This window comes from Lonchura striata, chromosome 3, assembly GCF_050655825.1.
Source record: "Lonchura striata isolate lonStrDom1 chromosome 3, ASM5065582v1, whole genome shotgun sequence".
Lineage (NCBI taxonomy): Eukaryota > Metazoa > Chordata > Aves > Passeriformes > Estrildidae > Lonchura > Lonchura striata.
The window spans coordinates 13,472,320-13,499,678 of NC_140705.1; the positions used below are offsets into that span (position 1 = coordinate 13,472,320).

General features: G+C 34.9%; 1 long non-coding RNA gene across 1 annotated transcript; it reads left to right on the forward strand.

Moving 5' to 3' along the window:
- Positions 1-715: 715 nt before the first annotated feature.
- Positions 716-27,258, forward strand: LOC116183493 (uncharacterized). Its single transcript, XR_004148127.3, has 2 exons — positions 716-5,929; positions 27,043-27,258. It is a non-coding gene; the product is annotated as an uncharacterized LOC116183493 (long non-coding RNA).
- Positions 27,259-27,359: the final 101 nt, after the last annotated feature.

Consider the following 27,359-nt stretch of genomic DNA (forward strand, 5'->3'; position numbering starts at 1 on the left):
TCTCAGAACAAAGGAAAAAAAGTCTTTTTGATGGTATACTTAAGAATTTCCAATAGTAGCACAATAATCCTTCCTGCTCCATTTCTATAAGATGAGTGCAGAATAAAATCAAGCTGAAAGGACTCTATGGGTGGCATTTGCCCCTGTTTTGTCCTTCATCTCAAGTACTTTGGGTCCTAGTATTTGCATTAAGATACCTATATTTAATTTGAATGTCAATGAAAGATTATTGCAGAAGAAAATATTTCCTCCTAAGTTTGAAAATACCTGATAATTTTATCTCTTCCTTTTTTTTTTTTTTTTCTTCTTTTTTGCTATTTATAGTTATAGTTAAGCTCCAACAGTTAAGAAAACAGATAGCAATAAGAGAAATAAGACAAACATCTGTGACTCAGTTTTAGCATTTGATAATAATCCCTTGTAGAATGGCAAAAGCTGACCTGTTACAAACCATAAATTGTGTAATGGGTAGTGATGTCTCTATGTGACATTATATAAGAAGCAACAACCACTGGACAGTACAGTGCATGATACACAACCAAAACTAAACCTACCACATCTTGTAGGTTAACCAAAGTTGAAGACAGAAAAAAAAGATACCCTATTCTTTCTTCCTTCCTGCCAAAGTGAGACAGTTCCCCACAGTATAATCTTCTAGTGTTTTGCCCAGCCTCATTTTAAATTATTCTAACAACTGGGCTTCCACTACTTCCCTTAGGAAGTAGTATCACAGATGACAAGTTGACATTCACTTTACACTTTAGTCCCTATATGACACAGTTCAATGTAATGTGACATGAGATATATTGTGATGGACTCCAACATTTAACAGGCTTCAGTGCAGTGTAATGTGCATAGAACTGTTGATTTAAACAATGTTTAACAAAACTACTGTAGCTAAAATATAAAGATGGTTGAAAATCTTGACAAAACAAAATAAACTGAAATAAAATAAAATAGTAAAACATAGCTCTCTAAGCATTAATTTTAAGCACAGTACATCTATGTACTGCAGGAGACATGTACATTTTCTCTCCCAGGCTATAGGCAGAATGAACAGTAGAGGCAAAAGTCAAATATTAAACTTTTGCATATTATGAAACTAAAGTCTGGATTGTGAAAGATGATTAATCTTAGAGAGACAAAAATAACATTTTCAAAAGATGACCACGTTTAAGTGTATGTTGAGGTTCTCACTACCTTTAAAAACTCATCTCATAGATTTTAACGTGAGATATTTTAACCTGTTTTAACTGCTGGCTGTACAAAACTTTGTGTCAGCAGTAGGAAGGGGATAAGGAGATGGAGAAAGAAAAATCACATAACTTCTGACAGTAGTGCTGGTAGGGCATTGGCACTGATCCGTGGTTTAGATATTACTATATTGCAAAAAAAGACTGCAAACAAACAATAAATAGGTGAGCAAGAGGAACTGAGCAGTCAGGAAACCAATGGAGAGAAAGCAGAAGGCTATGGTTGGCACAAGGGTACTAGTGTAACAAGTGTACTAATTAAAATGAAACAGCTTTGCAGGACCATCAAGTCTACCTTATACAGTGTCTAATGAAGACACTCAAGCATGCTCAAACACACAGCTAAGGAGCTACAATTCAGAAGCTGGCAGAGTACTGGTTTTGTCAGAGGAGTGTTTTTGTGATACATGACAGTTTTTGAAGTAATCTAATTTAATTCCTAGCAAAACGTGCTTTCCTCTCCAGCCTACTCTGCTGCTTTTGTCTCTCTTTTACCTTGGTAGCCAATCCTCTACTCTGTCTGAGGGGTTTGTAGTCATCACCCAAAAAGTCTTTAAAGTTAGACACTATAAATAGGATGTGTCTTGTCCTTGTGGTCTGTGAATCTCTTCTTCCACTTGAGCAACTCATTCATCTTCACTTGAAAGGAAATAATTTTGACTTCTTACAGAAAATGAAACATACATTCTTTACAGGTCACAGTCACTGTGAGATTAGGCACTGTCACCAGTGGTTCAATCTTTTATCAGAATATATATTCTTACAATGTTATTGTACTGCATCTAGGCTCTTCCACAGTGGCCAGAAGGTGAAAGGCTCTCTTGATTTTATGCTGTCCCTTTAGACTTTGACAGTCAACAAATGTCAGTTCCAACAGCCAAAGACACTAAAGAGAATGAGGCTTCAGAGCATCACGTACTCATGGCTTTATCCCCTCAGGTGAGAGGGTGAGTTAACAATTTTAAATAAAGTCAAATGGGAAACTTATTTGCCACCAGAAAAAAAAGCAAAGTACAAATCTGAATCAATAAGGCTCATAAAAGCCTCCTTACTCTCTCTCTGCTTCAGCAACTCTTATTTAAGAATTCAGGTGATATTTAGGATTATTTCTATTGTGCTTATAGTGATAGTAATAAAATTTTCTTTTTTTTTCATTAAGTTTTATATACACAAAGCATTCACAGTGACAATTCTAAGAGTTGTACCTGTTGCTGACTGCAAAGAGAGCAGATTTACAGAGAACCTGAAACTCAGCAAACATTTGCATTTAAACTGTATATCATTACTCTTTGCATTTTATTTTGAAGATTGTGCCCAAGTATTAACTATTGTAATATGGCTTTGAAAAAAACATTGCATGGATGATTTTCAAAGCAAGTAGTAAGCCCTATAAATGTCACACAGTAAATCTGAAGAGCACTGACTGAAAAAAGGAATTCACAATACAATTCCTTTATCAAAAATGAGAATGCTTTGCACTTTTGAAAAATGTCTTTTGTTAAAGAGTACACTACAGCTAAAGCAATGTGTTCCAAAGTATCTATTTTAAGAAGGACTTCTCTCTTTAAAGCTGTGAAAATATTAGGCTCAGGAATAAGAAGCAATGAGAAGTGTTCTGTCACTGTCATAAAAATACACTCTAAAACCAGTTCGTGTTCACTTGCTTCTTTTTGCAAGGAGAAGGAAACCCACTTTTCTAAAGCTTAAAATGCCTGAAAGGTGGTGTTGACTTTTCCTTTTTTTTCTTCTTTTTATTGAGACTACCTGTCTTTTATAAATCCTCAAAAGTCCTAAAAATTGAAAGAAATATACTAAGGACCCAGAAGTTTTTTCAGGAGGATGTTATTAGTTTTTGTTCAGTTTCTCTCACTATTAAAAACAGCTGTTTAGTTCTCACATAGTGATATTTGTTATTTTCTAGAAATCATTTACACTGTTTTAAATTAATCCTTATATAAATTTATATAACTTTTATGTGCCTTACTTATGACAAAGTTAGAATATTTCAAAATAAAGCCTGAGAACTAATGTACCAATATCACAATATCACTAGCAAAATAACACACACTGAAGATTTCTTTCATTTATATTTCATCATCCTTACATCCTGATGTAATTACATCATCAAATACAGTAAAACAAAGTAGTTTTAAAGATAGAAAATAACAGAAGAGATTATGTCCTTATTATTCAAATTTTAATTTTTTTTAAAAAATTGAATTTAAAAGAATACTTAAAAACAAAGCAATCTATTCAGTATAAATAAATGCTTTCAGAACCTACAAATTTGCAACTAAGTTTTAATGCTTCAATTTTGTCTCGAAAGAAAGATCTCAGTGATGTTGTATATGAAAAAGAAAAAAAACCCTCAGCCTTTTGGTACCAAGTAACAATTTTTTGTCACCAGAAAAGAGCTATTATTTATTAATATTTACTTCATATGAATGAATAAAATTAGTATTAAAACATTGAGATATTAGTACAAAGACTAGTTAACCAAGGGAAGGAAAGAATAATTTTCTCAATTCAGCTAGGCTTGGGAAGGTACGGGTTGTTTCTTTGGCAAGCAAATAAGATAGAAATAAAACATAACTAATGACTACTACTGGAATATTTTAATTGCTTGACATGCTTTCATTTCATGAAGGAAAACAATAAAATAGCAAAGCAATTAACTGAATGAAGCAGCATTGTTTCTTCATCATGAATGGAATAAATCTTGCAGCCTGTGCTGCTAGAGGCTACATCAGAAAAAAAGATCATTTGATACTTCTTTCAAAAGCTGACGTACCTGGCCCTTGGTCAGACACAGCTCAGTCATTTCTGTGTTCCAACATAGCACATAAAAATATATTAGTCATTCCATGTTATCTTGTACTTCCATATTAAAAAGATATGGTAGCCTGAAACACTTAATAAATTCTTCCTTCAAGCAATAAAATAAATGCAAACTCCTTACTTGAAGAGGCAAAATATGATAATCCTGACAGAGAGAAAAAACACAACTGAAGTTTTATATAAGATGGTTCTCATTAATTGGTCTATTTCCAAATAGTCTCTCTGATTTTATAGATGGGATTTTGTGTTGTCATATGGTTTGACTTATATTCTTCACTTAAATGATTTTCTGAAGTATTGATAAAAGTTTAATTCACTGTTCATTGAAATTAAGCCTTTCATCTTTAGTGCTAAGAAACACTGAAAAATAATTTCTTATTTACCCCAATAAAATAGTTTAATGTAGCAAATAGTACTATATTTTAATTTTTAAAAAATAAGTTAATTGAATATCAGTAGCTAGACAATTCTCTTTCCTTAACAGTTCTATTACTCACGATCAAAATAGGTGTAGAGCTATTTATATAAAGTTAATTTTTCTAGTTCCTTCCTCAAATTCCAATGCTGTGTCAGTGTTTTTCTCTGCACCTAAATTTATAAACCAACAAAGGTCAAAATGAAACCTAATAACAATGATTACATGGGAATTTTAGCTTTCTAAACCTAATTAATTGAAGACAAAAAATCTCCATACTGGGATAATTTTGTATAGTCTTTTTTAAAGTCTAGACTTTTTGAAGTCTAGTACAGACTGCAGGTAAGCTGTTTCTCAAGAAAATGACCAAAGCTTATTCTCAAGAAGTTTCGTCTCCACAAACATACAGCTTGGCCTTCTAACCTTCAGAGAGATTATTCATGATCTAAAAATGTAGAATTAGGTCACAAATCAGAAATTTTCTTTGTAATAGTCAGAATTCAGCACACAAATCTCTCGTTATAGACTGTCCAATATAACACATGTTGAACAAAAGTCCTAACTCTAGCTGTCTACAAAATGTTGTGTGAATTCCAGTTTCTTCTTCTCCAGGGAAGAAACTGGAGTCTCTCTTGTATTGCCAATCATAAGGGTAATAGGAAGTTTATAAAAAAACACATCAGTGCATAGACAACAATACAAGCCCTTCATGAAAGGCAAACATGGATGCAAGGTAAAACACGAGTTCAAAAATTTCAAATTTGGCTAAGGACTAGAGGATATTATCTGAATAAGTAATAGCTCTTGGATATCCATTCTACTGTCATAGAGCCAGTGTTCTTCTTCATTCTAGTTTTACTACTGCAAAGGTTACTGATTATCTGCATTAGGACAAATGGGGAATATTAATGTTTTATTTTAATTAATTGCTTTTTTTGTAGTATTGCTTAATTATTAACTTGAAAGGGAAGACAATATTGTACTTCTCTCATCTCGACCCTGCTTTTGTAGATTTTCTTCTTGCACCCTTTGACCTCCTTTAAATTGTTGCATACAAATGTATTTCCTTTACTAATCATATTTCTGACTGTTCATGCCTTGCTTAGAACTTTCTTTTTTACCTGAATAATCATATGAGGATAGAATCATTGCTTGGAGCTTGCCTAAGGCATCACATCTCAACACAGAGGCTTGCTGAGCCCTAGTTTCACTGAAGTAGGCATTCTCACTGCAGAACTGATTATGCATTTGCTCAACCAGATTTCTCCACTGAGTCACTACAGTGTAGGAAAGACCAGAGGGCATTTTCTTTGCTTTCAGTCACTTTCTTTCCAATGTCTATGAGGGGCTTTTTCACACATTCTCTCATTTCATTTTGCTTTTGAGCCATGCCATGACCAAACCATCTAGGAGTTCATGAAATGTAAGTAATTACAGTAATCAATTTCTATTGATTTAAATAATACTTTTTACTGTAGTTCAGCTCTGTTTGCAATGATGCAGCAAGGGCCTGTGCACTGCCCTTTTTTTTTTCTTTTGAGTCACAACACAATATATTTCAATGTTATCAGCTCTCTACTCGAAAAAAGAAATTCATTGAGCTTCAAAATAGAATTTACAATCTGACTAAATTTGGATGAAAAAATAAATTACCATTTACTGCACATCTTTTCTTTACTTATTTTATCTTTAACCTAAGAACTTACTTACTTACATGATTACTCCCCTTAACACTGTGAGGGAAAAGAAATTAACTAAGACAAAAGCAGAAAACAAAAATACAGTCTTTCTTGGCCTCTGAATAAATTCAAAATTGGTAAGTATCAAATTTTTTCTTAGATTTTTTTTTTATTTATTGAATTCTGCTTAGATGACCCTTTATTTGTCAGATAATTACAGAGATTATTTTGTAGAAGTAGTATCAATTGCATGTGAAAGTCAAATAACAAGTGTTTCATTGTGTGATTAGCATGAACAGTCAGAGTTGCACAAAATCTATTGATGCTCCCAGTAAGATGGATTTTCTGCTGATGGCAGTGATGTTCTTTGTACAGTAGCTGTTTTCTCATGGAAGCACTGCAAATTTGCCAACACCTGTACATTCAATTTCATGGCCTTTTATCTCTGAAAAATCTCACTAAGTTTAACTTAGATAACTTTTAATCTTACATGTCTCTCTGATGTGATTAATGAGATCATGAGTATACTCTGGACTGCAGAAGAAAATACTGTAATCTATGCAGATAATCTTTTGGTTGAAGTCTCCATCTAAGACAGGCTACATGATTCAAGTACAGTTAAGAGCAGTCTACAGAAATGCTTTAGCACATAGACAAAAAAGAACTAAAATAGAATTAATGCAATTTGTCAGCCAGCCTCCCTCCCTGGAGAGGAGAAGACACAAGACTGTCATTGAAGGTTCTGTACTACTGCTGATATTAAGTTATTAAGAGAAAATTGTTCAAATGTCAATGTAAACTTAACTGAATCTTTCCGTAACCATAAGCAACATAACCATTTGCAGGTAAAGGAATATATTACTGATTACTGAGGGACAAAAATAGATGTGTTTCCTGGCATGGCAAGCATTCCTTCAAATTTGAAAGAAAAGGAACAAACCTAAAACCTAAATGCCAGGTTTTGATATTTTTAGGAAATCTATCAGCTAGATTATCAAGAGAAAAATGTAGATTGCACACTTGAAATGGGGAGGATTTAAATAAGGGGAGAGATGTGGTAGTTATTTTCTATGACAAGGAGACAAAGGTGGTTATTTTGTATGCATTTTATAGCATAAAGCAAAGAGCAAGATGCAGAGCATAAGGTAGGATGAGAAGGTGTGAGAAAAAGATTAAAGTATGTCACAAACCTGTAATTTTATCAAGGCCATGACTTGGTATCCACAGGAGTGATGGGTTTTAGTTCCCAGGCTCACCTTCTCAAGGTTTCTCACTCTCTCTAAGAGTGATAGATCCAGGGTTGAGCAGTTATTTTTCAATAGGTACTTTTCTGCTGAAAAATGACTGATCCTTTGATTGGGATTGCTTGTGTAAACACGTCTGGCCCAGCCAGACTGAAGCCTCAGGCACGCTCACATTTTGGCAGCTGGGGCCACCCCCTTGGCTACAGAGCTGTGCTTTGCCTTCAGCCCTCATCACCACACCTAGGCACAGCCTTCTCCTAGGAGACCTTCCAGTAGAAAATAAATCTTTTTTTTTCCCCACCACAGCAGATGTCTACGCAAATATTACCAGGTCTCTGGGCAGAACTTGCTCTGTTTAAATTACTAGATAATCAGGACCCTAACAGCAGGGGCAGATAACATAATTTCTTTAGATTTTATCTCATAGCTACATCACATTACCAAGTCAGTGCTGCAGGATTTCTCTATCTTCCTTTTTTTATTCACCTTTAAACACCAGCCTTTTCCTTGAAGTACTGCAGAAAATGTTCTCCCACTGGAGAGTTGGAACCTAATCAGGTCCCTGTTCTTCCTTACCCTGAACTCAGACTCTGAAGTCATTGTTCTCTTTTTGCTCCACTGAGCCATCAGTGTCAGGGAAGGCCATCAAAGCCTAGCCTGAGACATCTTCATGTCATTCCTAAGACTGTGAAATTTCCTCTGAATTTAACAGTCTCTAGATGCCTTTTTAATTTTTGCCTGATGACTGACCTAATCACAAAACTCCACCACAAGGGACACTGCCTAGACAAAGAACTTTGTCTTCAAAGAATACTTTTTGGCCAAATTAATTCCCGGATCTACTTGCACTGAATTCAGTATATATTTTAGGACTGAGTTTGTTTCCATCACTCAGTGACTAATTAAGAAGACAATTTACAGCTCCCCTGAGATACTGTATGAAGAAAGGTGCCCAGGCATTCTCCTGGATGTAATTTCTACCCTTCAGCAGGAGTGATCTCTTAGACAGTGTATGGATTTGCAATCCAAAGTGATTATTTAACCATTACCTGCTACTACTATTCTGCTAAAATTGACATCCATGAGGCATATTTTACATGTCTAGCCAATCTATTGGAAATAAATGAAACAAACTGGGAATGACACATATCAGGAAAGAGAATTGAGCTCATAGAGAATGGATCATAAAGTTAAAGATTCGAGACTTTATGTAAATACCCTGAAAATCTGCAATGCATTTAAGTGAAATGAATGAAAAAGTGGTCTGTGCTAGCAAGCATATTTCAGAAATTGACAAAAGGGAGTCATAAAGCTTGCAAAGTGCTTCTGAAAAGGAAAGCAGACTCTGGTGCCAAGCAGATAGCTGATTCTTAAACAGAATTAAATGTTTATAATCTAGACTTTAGCCCTAATAGAAAATTTTCCAGCTAGAGATTATTAATAATAAAAAATATATTTAGATGTTTATATTCTTTCAGCAAAGGATCTCTGTATTTTATGCACACTATGCAATGGACCTTAAAAATTCGTTGGTAATACAGATGTATAATTGAATAATCCTCATATTATAGACAGAGAAATTTTATAAAGAATATTTAAATTCAAGATTCTAGAAAAAATACTAAAAACAAGAGGATCAAATTCTTTGATTCTCTATATTTTATTCCAAAGCAACAAGCAAAAAAAGGCTGCAATGTATTATCCAAACAAGAACACCAGTCAAATAGAACATGGTGGCAAACTTACTCTTGTAAGTGTGACATTTATCCACTGGGTGTAAGATTTTCAGCTACAGATGTACTCATAATCCTAATATTTTTATAAAGCATTTCATGTCTATCCTCTCTGTCAGGTTATTTTAATGCACAGTTCTTCTAATTGTCTTTGTATATATTTGTTGCAGTTTTTTTTTAGTGGTAGCAATAACAATAATCATAACACTCAGGGTAGATTTAAGTAGTTATTTTTTCCTAAATGAACACTGTGCTACATGAATTGCTTCCTAAAATATTTAAACACTCTTAATTCTGTCTGAGATGCTCTGCTAATTGCTTATGAGGACAAGCAGAGTGACCTGTCATTTATATTACTGGTCCTCGAGTTACAAATTCTCTTTTGCCTTAGATGACAACCAACAGACAGGGCCTTACCAGAAAATTAGTTAAGCTAGGATTACTCTTCCTGGTCAAGAAAGAGAGTAATGCCCTTCTGCACAAGTCATGCCATCTACCTATGCTCCCACCTCTTGTGCCCAAGTCTGTCTATGATTCCAGAGAAATCTTAAACAGACCTGTATACAAAACTTCTAGGTGATTATGGTAAGATGAATCCTGCATTAATTAATCTCTAAAAAAAATCAAGCACATTCTCACTTTTTTCCCTCCAAATAACATCACATGAGGTGGTAACATAAATAACGAGAAAATAATTTTGAATGGAACTTAAGAACTGTGGAATTATATTATGGCTTGTAGAATTACTGTATCAGAAAATTTAGTTGACTAATATTTCACTTAGAGAAATGAACTGTTACAAATTCACTTTACAATTATCACCTTTCAAGGCACCACTGCTATGATCTTGTTCTTTGCTTGTGTACAAGGAAGACTTTTAAAATTCATGGAGTTGCCATGTAGATCCATACTTTGATTTTAACAACTGCAGAAGTGATTTTATTCTGCTTCTGCCTCTCTTCTACACAAGGGGTCACCTCTGATGACCTTTGCACTGCATCCTCCCATTCAGCAAAGATGTAATTTTATAAGGATTTCATTCAAGAACAAGATCAGTTTTTCTAATCCTTCAAATTATTGTGCTTTGTTGTGGACATGGAGGACTATCACCACGGGTGGCACTGAAAACAGAACCATGCTTCCTTTATCAAAGTGAAAGAAAACCAACTGAAATTTTTCCCTTTTTGTTGTTAAAATAGATGCTTAACCAAATTTAAGTCAGAAAATCTCCAATATTCTGGAATTTTTCCTCTGATTTCTCTAGGCTTATATAGCATAAAGTGTCTTATCAAGTGCATGTGTGTATAAAATGTCATTTTTTGGACAAAAGACAATTTTATAAATAATACAAAACTACAAATATATGTTTATACTAGTGTATCAAGAGGGATCAATGCTAACAGAAATCCACATGAATGGAATATTAGGGTAGGTTCAGTACAACTTCTATCTAATTAGATATGTTCTGTATGTTTACACATAAATTTAATAAATGGTTTGAGCATAACAAATATTGATGTTTAATTATAATAAATAACATTAATGTTTTTAATAGTGAACCTTTAATATTAAATTCAATTTAATGGTAAAATGAAATCAGTTAGAGACACTGGATCTTTGTGAAAAGTAAATGGAATATTATGTACTGTAAAAGTGCAAAATTAACAATAGAATTCTGAAATCTTTCAAGAACACCAGAAGAAAACAAAATTTTGAAAAGAAACAAAGCACAGCTTAATGTGAATATTCAAAGATGAAGGTTTGATTTTCTAAATCCTTTGAAGAAAAAGTAATTGCTGCACTGAAATAACAATCTTACCGTAACTGTCCAGAATTATCACTGTCTTAATTTGAAATAAGAATTGATAGATGCTTTATTCCCTGTATTGCTTCTTGGCTTGTTTCGTTCTTTGGCTTTCACTTTTGCTTTCAAATACTTTGCTTTTAGGATTAAATATACATAGCGAGTTGACCCTGTTCTGACCTGATTATCTCATCACTGCAAATCCTATATTTAGGGAATTACACAATGTATGGTTTCTAATGCAAGCTTGAATTAATTCTGTTGTATGTATCCAAGCATATAATTTAAATATATATATTAATGTCATAGATCACATCATATATATAGCAGTAGTGTTGAGCTTTGGCTGTATAATCACTTCCACATAAAGGTCTTTATCAATATTAACTTTAAACTATACTATATATAACTCTGAAAAAATATCATTTTTCCCAGGCTTTAATTTTTCATGTGTGATCTTATCTTGTCATGAACCTTTAACCTTTTTTTTCTCTGTGTGCCCCAGGTACATTTGTTACATTTTTGATTTGTTGTTTGTGTGTGGGGGGGGGGGTTTGTTTGTTTGCATGACCTAGTTTTTGGTAGCAGGGGGACCATAGAAGTGGCTTCAGTGAGAAGCTGCTGGAAGCTTCTACCACATCCAGCAGAGCCAATCCCTGATGGCTCCATCAATGGATGCGCTGCCAGCCAAGGCTGGGCCAATTGCAAATAGTGGTAAAGCCTATGACATATTTAAGATAAAACCAAAACAGAAGTTGTGGTGCAGTTTTATTTCGAGGAGAGGAGAGGAGAGGAGAGGAGAGGAGAGGAGAGGAGAGGAGAGGAGAGGAGAGGAGAGGAGAGGAGAGGAGAGGAGAGGAGAGGAGAGGAGAGGAGAGGAGAGGAGAGGAGAGGAGAGGAGAGGAGAGGAGAGGAGAGGAGAGGAGAGGAGAGGAGAGGAGAGGAGAGGAGAGGAGAGGAGAGGAGAGGAGAGGAGAGGAGAGGAGAGGAGAGGAGAGGAGAGGAGAGGAGAGGAGAGGAGAGGAGAGGAGAGGAGAGGAGAGGAGAGGAGAATAAATCTGCAGACACCCAGGTCAATGGGGAAGGAGGGGGAGGAGTTGCTCCAGGAGCCAGAGCTGAGATTGCTCTGCAGGCTGTGGTGAGACCATGGTGGAGCAGCTGTACCCTGCAGCCCCTGGAGATCCAGGGAGATGCAGAGATCCACCCACAGCCTATGGAGATCCAGGGGGATGCAGAGATCCACCCGCAGCCCACAGAGATCCAGGGGGATGCAGAGATCCACCCTCAGCCCATAGGGGAGGTGCCCAGGCCAGATCAGGATGCCTGGAGAAGGCTGTGATCCAGGGGGAGAGAGGAGCCCCTGCTCCCAGGCTGGAGCAGCCTGTCCTTGGAGCACTGCACCCCGTGGAGGTGTGACCCATGTTGGAGCAGTTTTGGGAGGACTGTCTGCCCATGGGAGGAACCTCCATTGTGGCAGTTTGCAGAGAGCTGTTGCTCATGAGATGGACTCATATTACAGAAGTTCATGGAGATCTGTCTCCCGTGGGAGGGACCGCACACTATAGCATGGGAGTGACTCCTCTACCTGAGCAGCTGGAGAAGCCTGGGTGATGACCTGATCATAACTCCCATTCCCTGTCTGCTTGCATTGCTGGGAAGGAGTGAAGGGTTGGGGAAATGTGTTTTTAAGGGCTTATTTTACTTCTCGTTATCCTGCTCTGATTTTTTAGTAGTAAATTCACCTTATATCTCTAAGTTGAGCTTGTTTTGCCTGTGATGGTACTTAACAAGTGATCTCTCTCCCTGTCCTTGTCTCGACTCAATTTTTCATCTTCTTCTCCAGCTGCAGAGGGGAGTGAGTAAGTGAGCAGATTTCATGGCTGCCTGGCATCCTGCCAGGGTCAACTCATGATAGTTTTGAGCAAATTTTTACAATACTTTTCTGAAGATAAAATGAAGAATTCATTAAAGCTGAAAAGTTTGAGGTGTTTTCTTCCTTTTTTCTTCTTTTCTTTTTTAAATGTTACTTTGTCTGATTAATTTCCCACAGGAATGTATTTTCTAATCTAGGTAAAAGCTTTTCAACTTTTTAAATGATTTCTCTATGCTTTAGATCATGTAATCATTGAAGATGTTATCTACAAAACATAAGAGATAATTGAAACTCCGGAAAGCTTTTTGTTTTAAGATCCTTCATAATTTCTTGGCTATGGATATTTTGATTCCCATTTTGTTTTCTTTGACAGTAAACTTCCTTTGTTTAAATAAAAATGTTTGTCTCAAAAGAGGTAATAGACAGTTTTAAATCCAGCAAAGATGAGGATTGTGAGGGTACATAGTAAAATTATGTCTTTACTTTCTGGCAATAAAAATAAAGAAATTTTGATCCAATATGTCCTGACAACTAGAAAAGGTGGCAGCTGCCCATTTTTGACTGGTTTCCCTAGAAGTGTAGTGGCCCACTATGCTAAGTGTCTACAATGGGCCCTGGAGTGATTTTCCAGGCATGAGTATTTGGTACACACATCTTCCATGCCATGGATTTATCCTGGGATGCATCCCAGCTACATTTATCCCTCCCTGCCCTGCACCCATGTCCTCACATATGTCACATAAACTCAGGCACTCAGATTGAAAGGGAACTATGACCCATGTTAATAAGTGTTTGTCCTAGTCCAAATGACCACAAAAATGGAATGGATGTTGGAAAGGAATTTTTTGGCATATACAAACAACAACAGACATGAAAGAGCTATTGTACTTTTTGTCTACAGAAGCTATTTTCAAAATTCAAGAAAACATGCAATGAATGAGGTCTTATATACAAGGCATTTATATCTTTCTGTAGAGCTTCACTGTGTGGACATATTGAATTCCAGAGTAGAGTTAAAAATGAATTTAAAATTCTCCAGGTGCATTCCTTCAGAATATATAAGCAATCTCCTTTGCAATTCTGAATGTTCCCAAATGCATTGCAAATGTTTGTTTGAGATTTTCTATGGGAGAAATCTCACATTTATCTTCCTCCTCATTGTTACTCCAGAGTCCACCAAACCCCTAAGAGGGAAAATTGCCAAAATTTGCAAGTCACAAAGGGACATGTTTTACTGATAGAGAGCAAACTGTGCAAAGATCTCATTACCATCCATAATGACTATAGAGCCCATTCAATTAGTCATAGTTTTTAATTACTCCAGCACTCAGATGAACTGCAGCTTTGCCATGGCATGGTGCTGTTCCCTTTATGTTCTGGTGATGGGTCACAGCAGAGAAAGCCCCAGCATCATTAGCCAAAGGCCTGGGAATTTGTAAGCAAAGGATGCCCTGTTGTGTGATGATCACTGAGCACAATGCCTATAATTCTGAAACACTGTGGGTTATAGAAAACAGTCTTCTGTCAACATGTCATGTAATTAATTGATAGTATTTGTTTATCTGTGTTTTAAATCCCTATCTCTTAAATTTAGCACAATTGCAATAGTTTATGAATTGAAAAAACCACTAGGAAATATTTTTATTAACTGTATCGCAAATTTACAAACAGCAAACAGCTTGGAATTTTATTTTAATTAATAAATAAGTTCTGAACATCCATACCTGTTGCATCTTCCCAGGACAATTTAGCAGAACTGAGCAGTTTGCCCTTGGTGAGCTACAGCTCACATTTCCCCATTAATATAAACTATAGTTTTAAACCAATAACCAAAAACTTTGGGTTTTTTTAAGAAAAAAACTACTGCTGATTTCCCAAGAAGCTGAATCATTTTCCTAAGTATTTATAATGGTACCATCCTGAAGGATTTCTGGCAATATCTAAGGTTTTTATATGAGGTATTCAATTAAAATAAAAAAATCCACTGCTGCTGAATTTGCCCTTGAACTGATGTATATTCAGTTAAGTAAATTTACTGAAATGAAGAATATGAGTTTTTTGCCTAATACTGCAGGGTAAAATTTGGTCTTATTTTCTCAAATGTTCACAAAGGACTAAGTAAAATTATGAATAAGTGTGTGATGGAGGAGCTCTTGAATTATACTCATATAAACAGTTTTTATTATAAATTAAATCTTAATTCTTTTTAATAAGGTTAGTTACTTCTGTGGACTCTTAAAAGTTCAGGATTGCATTTACTAAGTAATAAGCTATCTATTAGAGGCAATACAAGCATTACTTCACAGACCAGTGTAAACTGAGCTACAGTTTAGCTATAGGTTAATAAAGTAGACAGAGTATTATGTATCCTGTATAGCCGTAGTATGGGGAAGAGAAAGAAGCACAGATATCATGGAAACAAATCCAGGAGATTTATATGGAAGGGAAATATATATGAGGAAAGTATACAACCATATAATTCTCAAATGCATATCTCAAATCAGAATCAAGTCTCTTACCATCACACACTGGAGTTGTAGGGCAATTTGTATTTGTGCTGTTCTACACCAGGTGAGGCTGCTTTGACTTGAAATAAATGTTTTGCTTTGTCCCTTGACTGTTTCCTAGAGACAGTGAATATACTTATTTTAAGCAAAAGCACAGTAATAATCTGCAAGTATGCCATATGGACATTTTAATTGTTCTCTAAATGTCAGAACACCCTGTTGTACTACTTGTGTAGTTTTAAGTATGGCAAAGCAGTGAACTACAATGATACAGCCCAAAACAATAACAAAACTCACTCCATTTGCAGGGTTTTTTGTTGGCTTCAGGACTCTAGATCCTATCTTTTTTAAAGAGGTCTTTGCATATTGCTCCCAAATGCACAATCAAAAATGTCCTAGTGAATGCAGTCCAGTGACAATATTATCTTGTTGTTTGAAAATTGCAATTATGAATTTCTTCAGAAGGCTTTACTGTGAAACATCCCAGCTCTTTCAGCACTAGCTCAAAGGTCCCCCATGGAGCATTTTGTCCACAGCCTTGCACCTAAAATGGAAATGAGACAGAATGCTGATTTCTGAAGATGAAAGATTCTTCCAGAAAATTGTTCTCTATTCAGTGTCTGTGATGACATCCTCAGAAGTTTCTATGTTACTGCTGTATTCCAACAATTAAGTAAAATCATGTGTGAGCATTCAACACATAGCCCTGGCAAAAGCCTTTGTGTTCTGACAGCTGCTGTTATCAGAGGCAGTGCTGATGCCCCTGTTCAATCCTTTACAAAGTCCAGGTGGCAGGACTGAAAGCTTGGGAAGCTGGAGGGAGGAGTTTGGTGCCTTCCTCCTCACATGAACTTTGGTCCATGGTGCCCATTGCACAAAATGATTCTCCACTCATGGGGTAGATCTTGGTCTGCACCTATGCTGCCTCCTCCGCTGCTCCAGATGGCACTGGGCAAAACAGTGTAGATCTCTTTGCTATCTGCAGGGTTAAAAAAAATATGTTGTTGCTTAAAACTGTAAAGAAATAACCAAAAAATTCCATCTTTTTTTTTTATGTGCAAGTTCTGTGAAGTATATACATTTGTCTTTTACATTCTCCCCTTTTCAACAGAAGAAGATGAAAATTAATTTAAATTCTTGTCTAGGTACAATGCTGTGGATGGGGGATTGTACAAGACAATATAAAATATAAATATAGATAAGGACAATGCACTGTGATGCCACAACAAGTACGTTAAAAAGTAACTAAACTCCAATTTTATTTGGTTTCTTCCACAATGATTTTTTTTTAATCACTTGCATGTGTTTAATACCATAATTTGAAATCAAACATCTACTGAAAAGTGAGTTTCACCTTGATTGTGCATAAGGAAGAATTTATGCACCATCATTTTGGTAACAGAAATTTTCATTCTGTTGCAAAAGGAGACCTGTTCAGCAGTGTTGTGAGCAGGAAATGCCACTTATCTTTCAATTTATTCTGGAAATAAATCAATCACAGAAATCACAAAATGCTCTAACCAGCAGAGCTAATCAGAGGGTCACATGCCTCATATGACTGGAATTTCTGGATTCTCATTTATTGCTGATGGTCCATCAAAAATAGTTTTGTAGCTAAGTACCCTTCTATGAGGAAACACACCTGAATTTAAATTGTAAATTTAAGGAGCTTAAATTTACAATTTCTTTCTTAGCTTCTTTTGAAGCTAATTGCTTTTGAATGCCCTATGAAAACTTATTTAGAGATACTCAAGTAGTATGATAAGGGATGACTCTAAAACAAGCAATATAAATTGGTGTAAGAAAACATAGTCATGATTTCTTATTTGCTTATAGAGTAGGAAATGGCAATATTCTGATATACTGTACGTGAAATATCAGAGATGAACTCAGGGTAACTTATTCCTGTAAAATTTATTGGTTAAAATTCTGTTTGAATAATTTGGATTATATAAACAAATTCTAATAATGTGATGTTACTTATTACTTCTCAGAATAACTTCTTTAAACAGCACATATATAAAGGCATATATTTTTAAGTTTTAAAGCCAAATGGAAAGAGATTCTAAAAAATTTTTGGATAATGTCTGAAATTTTGGAAGGATCTTACAAGGATCATCAACATGCAACTCCTGGTTCTGCACTGGACAGGCCCAGGAATCACACCATGTGCCTGACAGCATTTTCACAACACTTCTTGAACTCTAACAGAGTCAATGCCCTGGCCACTTCCCTGGGAACCCTATTCTAGTACCCTAAATTCAGTTCTGGAGTGAATGTTTCATTTCATAACAAACAGAGTTAATGATCCTGAGTAAATCATCGAATTCAAGGCTAAGAAACTGAAGCACAACTGGAATCTACTCATCCAATTGCAGTTGTAGAAATTATAGAAAGGTAGCAGTCAATGCAACACATTATTTCAGTAATACTTCACCACCACAGCTATAAGACAATGGAGATAAATAAAAATTGTTCTTACAAGCTATCTCTCAAGCTTAGAACTGGTAATTTATTAAAGCTTAGAAAAGAATGTCTGAATATTTTATTCTTTTTTCCACATTTAATTTTAGATTAAAAAAAAAAAACTATTAAAGAAGAAAATATATTTTTAACTTATTTGCAAGGGTTGAAAAAGAAGAAGAAATGATGGCTTAGATGCTGATAAAACATGTTTCTGGTTCCACTTTACTTGATAATACAATGATGCTGCCTAAATAATCCTCAATTTCTTTACAAAATCTAGTGTGTTCTTTTAAGCCATAATGAAAATTACAGTATTTAATTGCTTGACAGTAAACCTGAAGATAGATGTGGTATTATTCTGTTCAAGTCAAAATAGAGAAGTCTGTGGACCTGGATTAGAATAACTCTGTTTTAGAAAAAAAAAAAAATTTCAGTGCATATATTTGCAAGAATGCAGCAATTTAAGTGTTGGCTTTCATAACTGAAAAAATACTCTGTAATACTCTACCATGTGATTATAGATTCTTTTCCCATAGTGATATAATGTATGTTATGGAGGATGAAGATAAACCAGAACATGTAACAGGTGTCCTTTGACTTCACCCAAACACACTAAGCAGTGAAACAATCAGATGCTCTGCAAAAAACCAAAACAAACCCCATTTTATGATTCTTTCCCAAAGCTGAGGTTTGTACTTAAGTACAGCTAAAACTAGAAATCTAATTCTTTTCCTGGAGCAATTTTTGAAATAACTCTTGGTTTATGCCAAAGAGTGAAAAGGATATGGCCTTTAGTCAGTATATTTTGATGGGTTTTTTTGTTTTTAAACTGCAATGCTGATTCAACAACTGTGTAAGAAAATACTTGCCTCTACAACTGAACTTTTCTGATAACACAGTTCTTAGTTTTATTGTACCAAATAGAAATGTTGTGACTTTGGATCAACATTAACGTGCTTATGAGTGTGTGTTTATGAATGATATTCTTTCCAATTACTTGCAAAAGTGACTTCATCAACAGATTTATCATCCTCTGCTTACAAAAATGGATCACCTGAGTGGTATATGAATCTGGCATTTAAATATTCTGAATTAACATGCAGAGGTACAGTAATTTCTTCTAAAAGTTAAGGGATAAATGTAACATAAGGACTGCATATTTTTATGCGAAAACATGGTTGGTTTTGTGAACATTCATGATCAAATACAATAGAATTTTATATCCATCTTTGTGATTCAATGCTGCCATACTGTGTTGCTTGATTCTAATGAAGTAATTAAAGAAAAGTTTCAGCAGAAAGAATCAGAAAAGTCTTTTGTTCTTTTGGAAAATTAGTAAAAGTCTGTGTGGAGGAAACACCTGTAGGTCAGGTATCACAGACTCCCATATGTCCTAAATACAGCTTTATCTTGACTAGAAGAGAAGCACAGAGTACAGAAAGCTACATATGGGTAAATAGCTCATGATTTTGAGTACACCCACTTCTAGTTATGAAAGTATTCTGACAATGTCTTACTCATTAAAACAGTCACAGGTACTCACCTGAATTGGAGTGTTATTGATGCTGTACTGCATTTGGGAACTTCAAGCTGCAGAACAGACTCTCAAAGCATGCAATGATTCTGTTAAACTAGGATAAATATATTTGCCTTAATATTCCATTTGTTAATTTGCTTTTGTATTCCACATTTCTGACAGAGATAGCCTTTCTATTTGTATTATTTGGCTTGATAGCTTTCAGTGGAAGATGTGTGCTGTGCTGTGTCCAGAGACTGAGTAGCATGAGATTTTAGACAATGATAGTTGCCCATTTTAACCTAAACACAAAATGCAAAAAGAAGGTTTTAGTTAAAAAAGTGCAGACATTCCAAATAGTCTTCATCCCAAAGCCTTCATTATTTTGTACCACTCCAAGGTGGTACAAAACAAGCCACTTCAACAGTTTTTCAGTGATGCAAAATTATCTACACTTCCCACTCAATCCTTTTTCAAATTGCTTCTCCAATGTGTTTGTTCATCAGCTCTCAAGCCAACACAATGTTATGTAAATGAGAAAAAAAAAACAAATCAACTAAAAAAACCCTTTGGATGCAATAATGGCATGCCATGGAGAAAGCCCTTAGAAAGGAATTTCTTGATATTTTTCAGAACTCTACAAAAGGGAGTTGATGCTCAGGAAAATGGTTTATAAGGAAGAAACCTAAAGGAATAAGAGATCCAGCAGCACGTTTAGAGAGATTCTCAAATACTATACAACCAAGAGAGGAAAAAAGTTATTTTAAAACAAGAATAAAATTTTCATTAAAATCACTCATTCTTTGTTAAAGGAAGATTTAAAATAATACCTGTGCATAATTTCACTTAACTTGTTACAAAAATTTTACAAAAATTCATTCTTTCCCCTGTGCCCTTCTAGCCTGAAAGTAGGACTGAGCCTGCTGCTTCCATTAACAGAGAAAATATGAGTCCCTGTAAAATAATTATTAATATCAGTGTACAAGAAGTAAGAGTACTCTACATAAACAAAGAGTAGGAATGTGGGTTGTTTTAATGGGTTATTTACCACTCCCAGAAAACAGTGTTATGCTCCTAAAACTCTATAGTATATAGTTGAAAGAACCTAAAAAATAAAATAATTCTATCACTGGGTGTGAAAAATATTTAAATACTCCATCATTAATAATGCATAGATATTTCTCTATTGACTGGTAACATAAACACTGCAATAATGACCCTGCATTTTAATCTTGTTACATTTTTAAAGTTTTTGTTCTAACTCAGTCTCTAGATATCTTTTCTTATAATACAGAAAAAGAAACAGAAATGCATTCATTTGATTACTAGTTATATTCAACTATAATTAATTATAAAAAGGAGGTAAAAAAGAGAAGCCTTAGTTTGTTATGTTTGCATTTAATTTTATAAAATAAATAGCAAAATGTAAATGAAATGTGTCTAGAAAATTGCATAGAGAAAAATAATATGGAGGGAAAAGTAATTCAGAATGAAATGAATAAAGAACTAAAACTGGATATAAACAGGGAGATATCAACAACCTGTAGAGAATAAAAAGAATGAAAGCAAGTTTGTATCAAAAAAAAACCAACCCAAACAAATCAGAATTTCAACAGAATAGTGAAAATCCTTTTAACTTGGCCTTAAGGTAAAACAATCTTTGACTTTTTAAGCTAGCTTCTTCTATACTGGCTCACCTTAACAATATTTCATTTACCAAAACTGTTGAGCAGCTACTATGCCATAAAAAAACACTGATGCATATAATCTTTGAAAGTGAGCCCATTTTTTATTCAGGGACTTCAATAAAACTTATGGATTTTTGCCACTAGGCAATCCAGTTTGACGGTTTGGGCATATGCAAACCTTTGTTTGCATATAAATCATTATTATTTACAAAGAGTTATAGAAATATAAAAAAACTAATCTTTCAAATACTGAGAACTAACTGTAGTATTCACAAAATATGCCTAAGTCATAAATTTAACTTCCTTACCAAAGAAGAGTATATTTTAATTTCTTTAGGCATATTGACTATGTTAATACAGTTGTGACTGCTCACTCTTGGCAGAATTGGTATCTTTCAAGCAGACCCTGTGCAGTTCTGTTTTGTGAATGACTGAGACAGATGTTCCTGCATATGAACAACTGCAGTTCTCAGTGTAATTTTAGGAAGAAACACTATTCTATTTCACAAACTGAAAGCTTCACTTTTGTTTTCAATTTACACTGAATGAAAGGCATCATACTAAAAGTTAATGTTTCTTGATGTGGCTCTCATTGTTTAGATTGAAATAATGCAATGATTTAGACTATTGCCAAAATGCTTATGCTGTCAGAGCTCCCCCACACAGCTGTGGTGACACTAGTTATGGCAGCACACAAAACTTTACAGAGAGGAGTAGTGACATTCTACTTGACCCCAAAAAAAGAGAAACATCCATGTTCAAAGTAAAAAGACCAGTAACTCAGAATTACATGTGTTGTGTCTATTCTGTGGTGGAGCTTGAACAAATCATGAACACCAGAGGTACTCTTCTGCTAAAGTAACACATATACATTTGCTACCACATACTGAAAGGCTAATTTGAAAATCCTGGGATCACATAGAAGAAGTACTAATAAATCTTAGCTCAAACCTAGCCTAAACTGCATCTGTACTCAATTTTAATCAATGGAGAGGAGTCTAATTTAAAGTTTTGTTTTTGTTTTTTTTTTTTTTTTTTCTGACTACCTCTTAAATTTGTGAAAGATTTAATGGTGCATTTAATATAACTGTTGAATAGAGAAAGACAGATGTCTCCACAGGTTTATGGGACACATCCTAAGCAATTTATCTAAAAAGGGTGAGCTGGGTTGCCTCAAGGCTGTCATGAATGAGTGAACTGCTGTCTCAGCACACAATAAGCCTGTGGAAGTGCCTGATTTGCTAGAGGCATTGGAGACAAACAGCATATTCTGACTGCACAAATTTGCCTGCTTTCAAGACCATTTTTAACTATTCCAGATGTGTTTTGTAAGGTGTTTCTTTCTAATGAGCATAATGGAAGACCAGCCTCACTGGACTAAATTTGTAAACACCTGTTTGAGTGTGTCTTTCTACTAGCACCAGTTCCTCTAGAATAAATCACAGTGTAGTATAAGTCTTTAGAGCCCCACTGTCTTCTCCTTCCCTGTGCCTTTTCTTTCTCTCTCTCTTATGCATAAATAAGTTATTATTAAAAAAATACAATTTTCAGCAATTATCTGGACCCCCATGTGAACTAAGTGATAAAAAAAGTAAAAAACAAAATTAAAAACATGAAATTAGAATCATTAATTTCAGGGAAGTTCAAATATTTCACAGCTTTTTATACTGATTACACAGCTAATTATACTGATAAAAAGTGCAGTAGACATTAAGGTCACTTTAGAATAGGGCAACAATAAATACCTGTAAAAAACATAGAGTAACTAGAGGTAATAACATTATTCCCTTTGATACTTATGTTTACTAGTAAATATAAATTAATTTTATATTAATATTATGCCTTCTTAATAGAAGTTGAAGGATTATGAATCACAATTAAATGTCTTAGAAACGCTCAGGGGCACAAATCAAGGCTGGAAGGGACACTGCACTCTAGCAACATCATGCGAAGTTAACCAGATCATACATCCAAAACATTCCTGGCAGTGTTACAGAGAAATAAATACAATTCTCAAGCAAGACCTTGTGCATCAAACTTCAACAGATCCTTAAATTGAGAGACTGATTTTCTGATCCATTTAAAAAATAATCCTATCAATGATACTGTGCTTCAGTAGGAGATAATCTGTTTATACGGAGACAGACATATATCTCTAAGCAATTGTAATATTATCTTAGAAAAAAGCTTTGCTGAACATAAATATACTTTTCTACAACAAAATCAGGCACATAGAAAATTAATCAGTCTAAACTAATAACAATTATACATAATTGCTTCACTCTTGGCTCTCAGCTCTAGTATCTGAGCTGCTGTGCTTTGCTGTTATGATATTATTACACACAAACAGTGCTGAAATGCTCATCAGGATATGTGCCTGTTAATCTGACTCCACTCCAGAGTAAATCTTATCTGCTACACTATAAAAAGAAAATATGGATAAGGTTCTAACCAGAGCACTCTTTTACTTTTCGCAAAAACAAACTATCAGGAATCTCAGGTAATGCTACATGGTGCAGGTAAATATTTCTTAGTTAAAGAATGCAACTGGATGCATCAAGTGCAACATTTCTAATGAGTTCAGTACCTATAAAATAATTACACTTTTTTTTTGTTTTGATTGCTTCACTACTGGTGAATACAATGGATACATAGAACTAATATGTTTTCACCAGTAGTGCAGCAATTAAAACTCAAAACATAATATAGTTCTGAGATCACTCTCTGATGAAATAAGATACAGAACTTATTTGGAATGTTGTATTAGATCAATTGAGAATACTTTCCATGAAAGTAATTGCACTACTGAAAGAGTTAACTACTATTTACTTGAGAAAGGAGAGGATTTAAGATTAAAAATAACTAGGGTAAAGCAAGGATGTCTAGAACAAAAACAAATATCCTGCACAATAGGAAAAGTTTTAGATATTATTTTATACCTAATAGAAAAATAGGAACAAAAATAAAGCAAGACACAAGGAACGAGGGAATAAATATTGATATTGCTGCAGCAATTGACTTGACATCATAATCTCTTGTCAAGCTGCACAGTGTCTCTTGCTCTTGTGTTGAAATACAGCAGCTCCAAATGTCATCCTAATTACACTGGTGGAGGAAAATGTCCTTAGGGAAATACAAAATGGAAGTAAACAAACAGTTTTCCCATGCTGTGGGAATGGCACTAACGCTTCCATATTAGTGTCAAGGAATATCATATTCCACTTGGATTTAAAACATTAGCTATTGTTTATCTATTTTGATGTTTTTGTCTTTATTATACTTTATAGATATGTACATCTGTGATGATGATGATGATTCTCTGAAAAAAATATTTGCTATTTTTCAAAATCTATGTTCTAAGCAAAATATATGCCCTATTAAGTTCCAGATGAATTACTAAAAAAGAAAAGTATATGTCATTATAATTCTTTATTTTTAAATATTTTCTCCCTTATTGAACATGAAACCCTGTTTTCATAAGACTATTTTTTCTAACATGATTCTTGTGAATCAGGAACATATGATCAACTCCTTTAAACAGATGAAGAAGAGAGGCCCAGAAAGAAAAACTCTGGAGTTTCAGAAAAGAGACATGGCTACTCTTACAACAGGAGACAAACCTAATGCAATTCCTCCTGGAATGGGGGTACACATAAGCAGAGATAAATTTCCTTGCAGAGGTCTAAAAGGACACATTTCCAGATGGGGCAGTGCTATAAAACCAAGATATTTTCCACCTTTAGAGAAAAGAAAATGCAGTAGCTATAAAAATAGAAGCAGCAGCAGTAATAGTAGCAGCAGCAGCAGCAGCAGCAGTAGCTGTAGCAGTAGTAACAGTAGTGATAAGAGCAGTAATAGTAAAGATTGTGGCTTTGGGTATTCCCTGGAGTGGCTCTTCCTTGACTGGAAAGAGTTGCAGTGCTACAGCCCAGTCTGCAGATCAGAAATTTGCTGGAAGGGACAGTGTGATGTTGACAAGCATAAAGAGGAGTTCATCATGTTTTTCTTTGCTAAATTCTTGCAGAGGGAGTTTCTACACCTGTATGCCACAGATGCTTGTTTTCATACATACAGCCACTACACAAGCTTTTATCTTTATTCTAGCAGGGCATTTATTTTTGGTTCTAGGGGAAGTTGCCCACAGAAAATTACTGTGCTCTCCATAGTATGGACAACTGATCATATTTTACAGAGTAGTTCACATTCACTTTCATTCTAAAGCTTTCAAATCACACAGGAAGGAAAGTTTTTCTCAAAAGTGGAACAAAAAGGTGCTATCTCCATATATCAAAATTATTTTCTTAGTGGAAAAGTTGAGAACAATTTTTGTCTTCTTTGTAATAAAAGGTCAGAGGACATGATATAAGAAAGATTTTTTACTTGGTTTGAATCAAGTAAAAAACTTGTTTTTTTCTTCTCCCACTTCTTTCAAAAGTTCCCTAGTGCCAAACCAATTCAGGTAGTAAAAGGCCAGCATGTTCAATGCCCCCATTAAATTTCTGTCCACTAATAAGTGACTCAGATCCTTCTAACCCCTTCTGAAAAGGATGTAAATTTGAGACATTTCTTGTGGCTTCTTTCCTTTCCCAGCTAGCTGACATGAGTATCCTTACATCATTTTCCTCACATTTGCTCAGCACTGGACCAGGACGGGACCCCCCCAGTACAAGAGAGATATGGAGGTACTGGAGAGAGTCCAACAGAGGGTGACAAGGAGAAGGCTCACGGGGATCTTATTTATGCTTACAAACTGGACAAAGACAGCTTCTTTAAAGCAGTGTCCAGTCACACGACCAGAGATACTGGGCACAAACTGGAACACAAGATCACAACACTGAACATCAGGAAACACCTTTTCTCAATGAGGGTGACTTATCACAGGTCATCCAGAGAAGTGGTGGGATCTTGGGCCATGGAGATATTCAAAAGCCACCAGGACACAGTTCTGGACATGCTGCCCTGTTCAGGTGGTACAGTTTGACTAGATGACCCCCAGAGACTAGATGACTTTTCAACCTAAGCCATTCAGTGATTCTGTGATTTCTGAATAGAAGCCTTAAAAATAACATTAAAAACTGTATGTCTTATTTCATTGGTACTTCAGTTAGAAATGTTATCTATGGTCTTAAATTTATTCGATTTTCAGATATAAACCTAGCCTATAAATATGTAATATTTCCAGATAAAGGATTAAATATGAAAAACTATATGCTTAGGACAAAGAAAATATTTCTTCTGTTATTTTATTTACAATAAGAAGAATTTCTTCTACTTGCATTTTTTAAAATACCTTATGATATGCAGTATTTTGAAAAATTAAAAAAATATGTATGTGGGTATATGTTTGAACACTTACACAGTATGTGCATATTATCCAACAGTGGGCCATCTAATTCAGACAGCACATTCTATTTCACTTTACTATTATGCAACTATATAATGATAAAAACTGTAATTTCACATTGTTTTCTATACTTGTTCGGGAATTAAGTTCAGTAGATCCTTTGAAATGAAGAAAGATTATTTTATTTTAGAGGTCATTTAATCTTCTTCTGTATGTTTGTACAGTATAGATCATTGATATGATGAATCTTGTATTCCCTAGTTTTATAGAGAAACAAAGACAATTTCAACAAGTGCAGCACATTTTCAACCAAGCCTGTGTCTACAGAGCAGTTATAAATGAGATGTTTTGTGGCTGGAAACCCCACAGAATTTTTAAAGAAACTGCAATGTCCAAAAGCATGAGAGCCATCACACAAAAGTAAAGATTCCATCTCAGGAGATAGCTAACATATCTACTTCTACTAGTTCTACCACTATCTATCTTTATTTTAAACATTTTCTGCCTTATGAACTGGCAGAAATAAGGCTTTAAAATTAATATTTTAATTATAAAATAGCATATGCCTGTTGCAGTAGTGACTGAAACTGATACTCTGTGCATCTTCATAATGTGTTCCTGATGACAGTAGCCTGTAACCCCATGATGTGACTCAAGTTTTGACCTTTTTGCTCTTACATAGGTACAACAGAGTAGCCCTTCCAGCTCCAGTAATGGACTTGTGCATGCCTGGCATCTTGAAAATGCGCCATGTTCCAGCTGGCACACTTCAAATGAGACTTGGCTAATACATCACTGGGTCAGCGAACTTCTGATCACTGGTATTTCACTTCGTGCTAACTGGTGTTTGAAGCATGATCAAAAGTTGTGAACAGCTGAAATAAAGAGAATAACACTATGATCTCCTGTTCTATTACTTTTTTATGGTATATATTTTCAGAGTATTTTTTAAAGTAAAAGTGGAGCACAAGAGATGAAGTAGACATTTTTTCTTGCAAC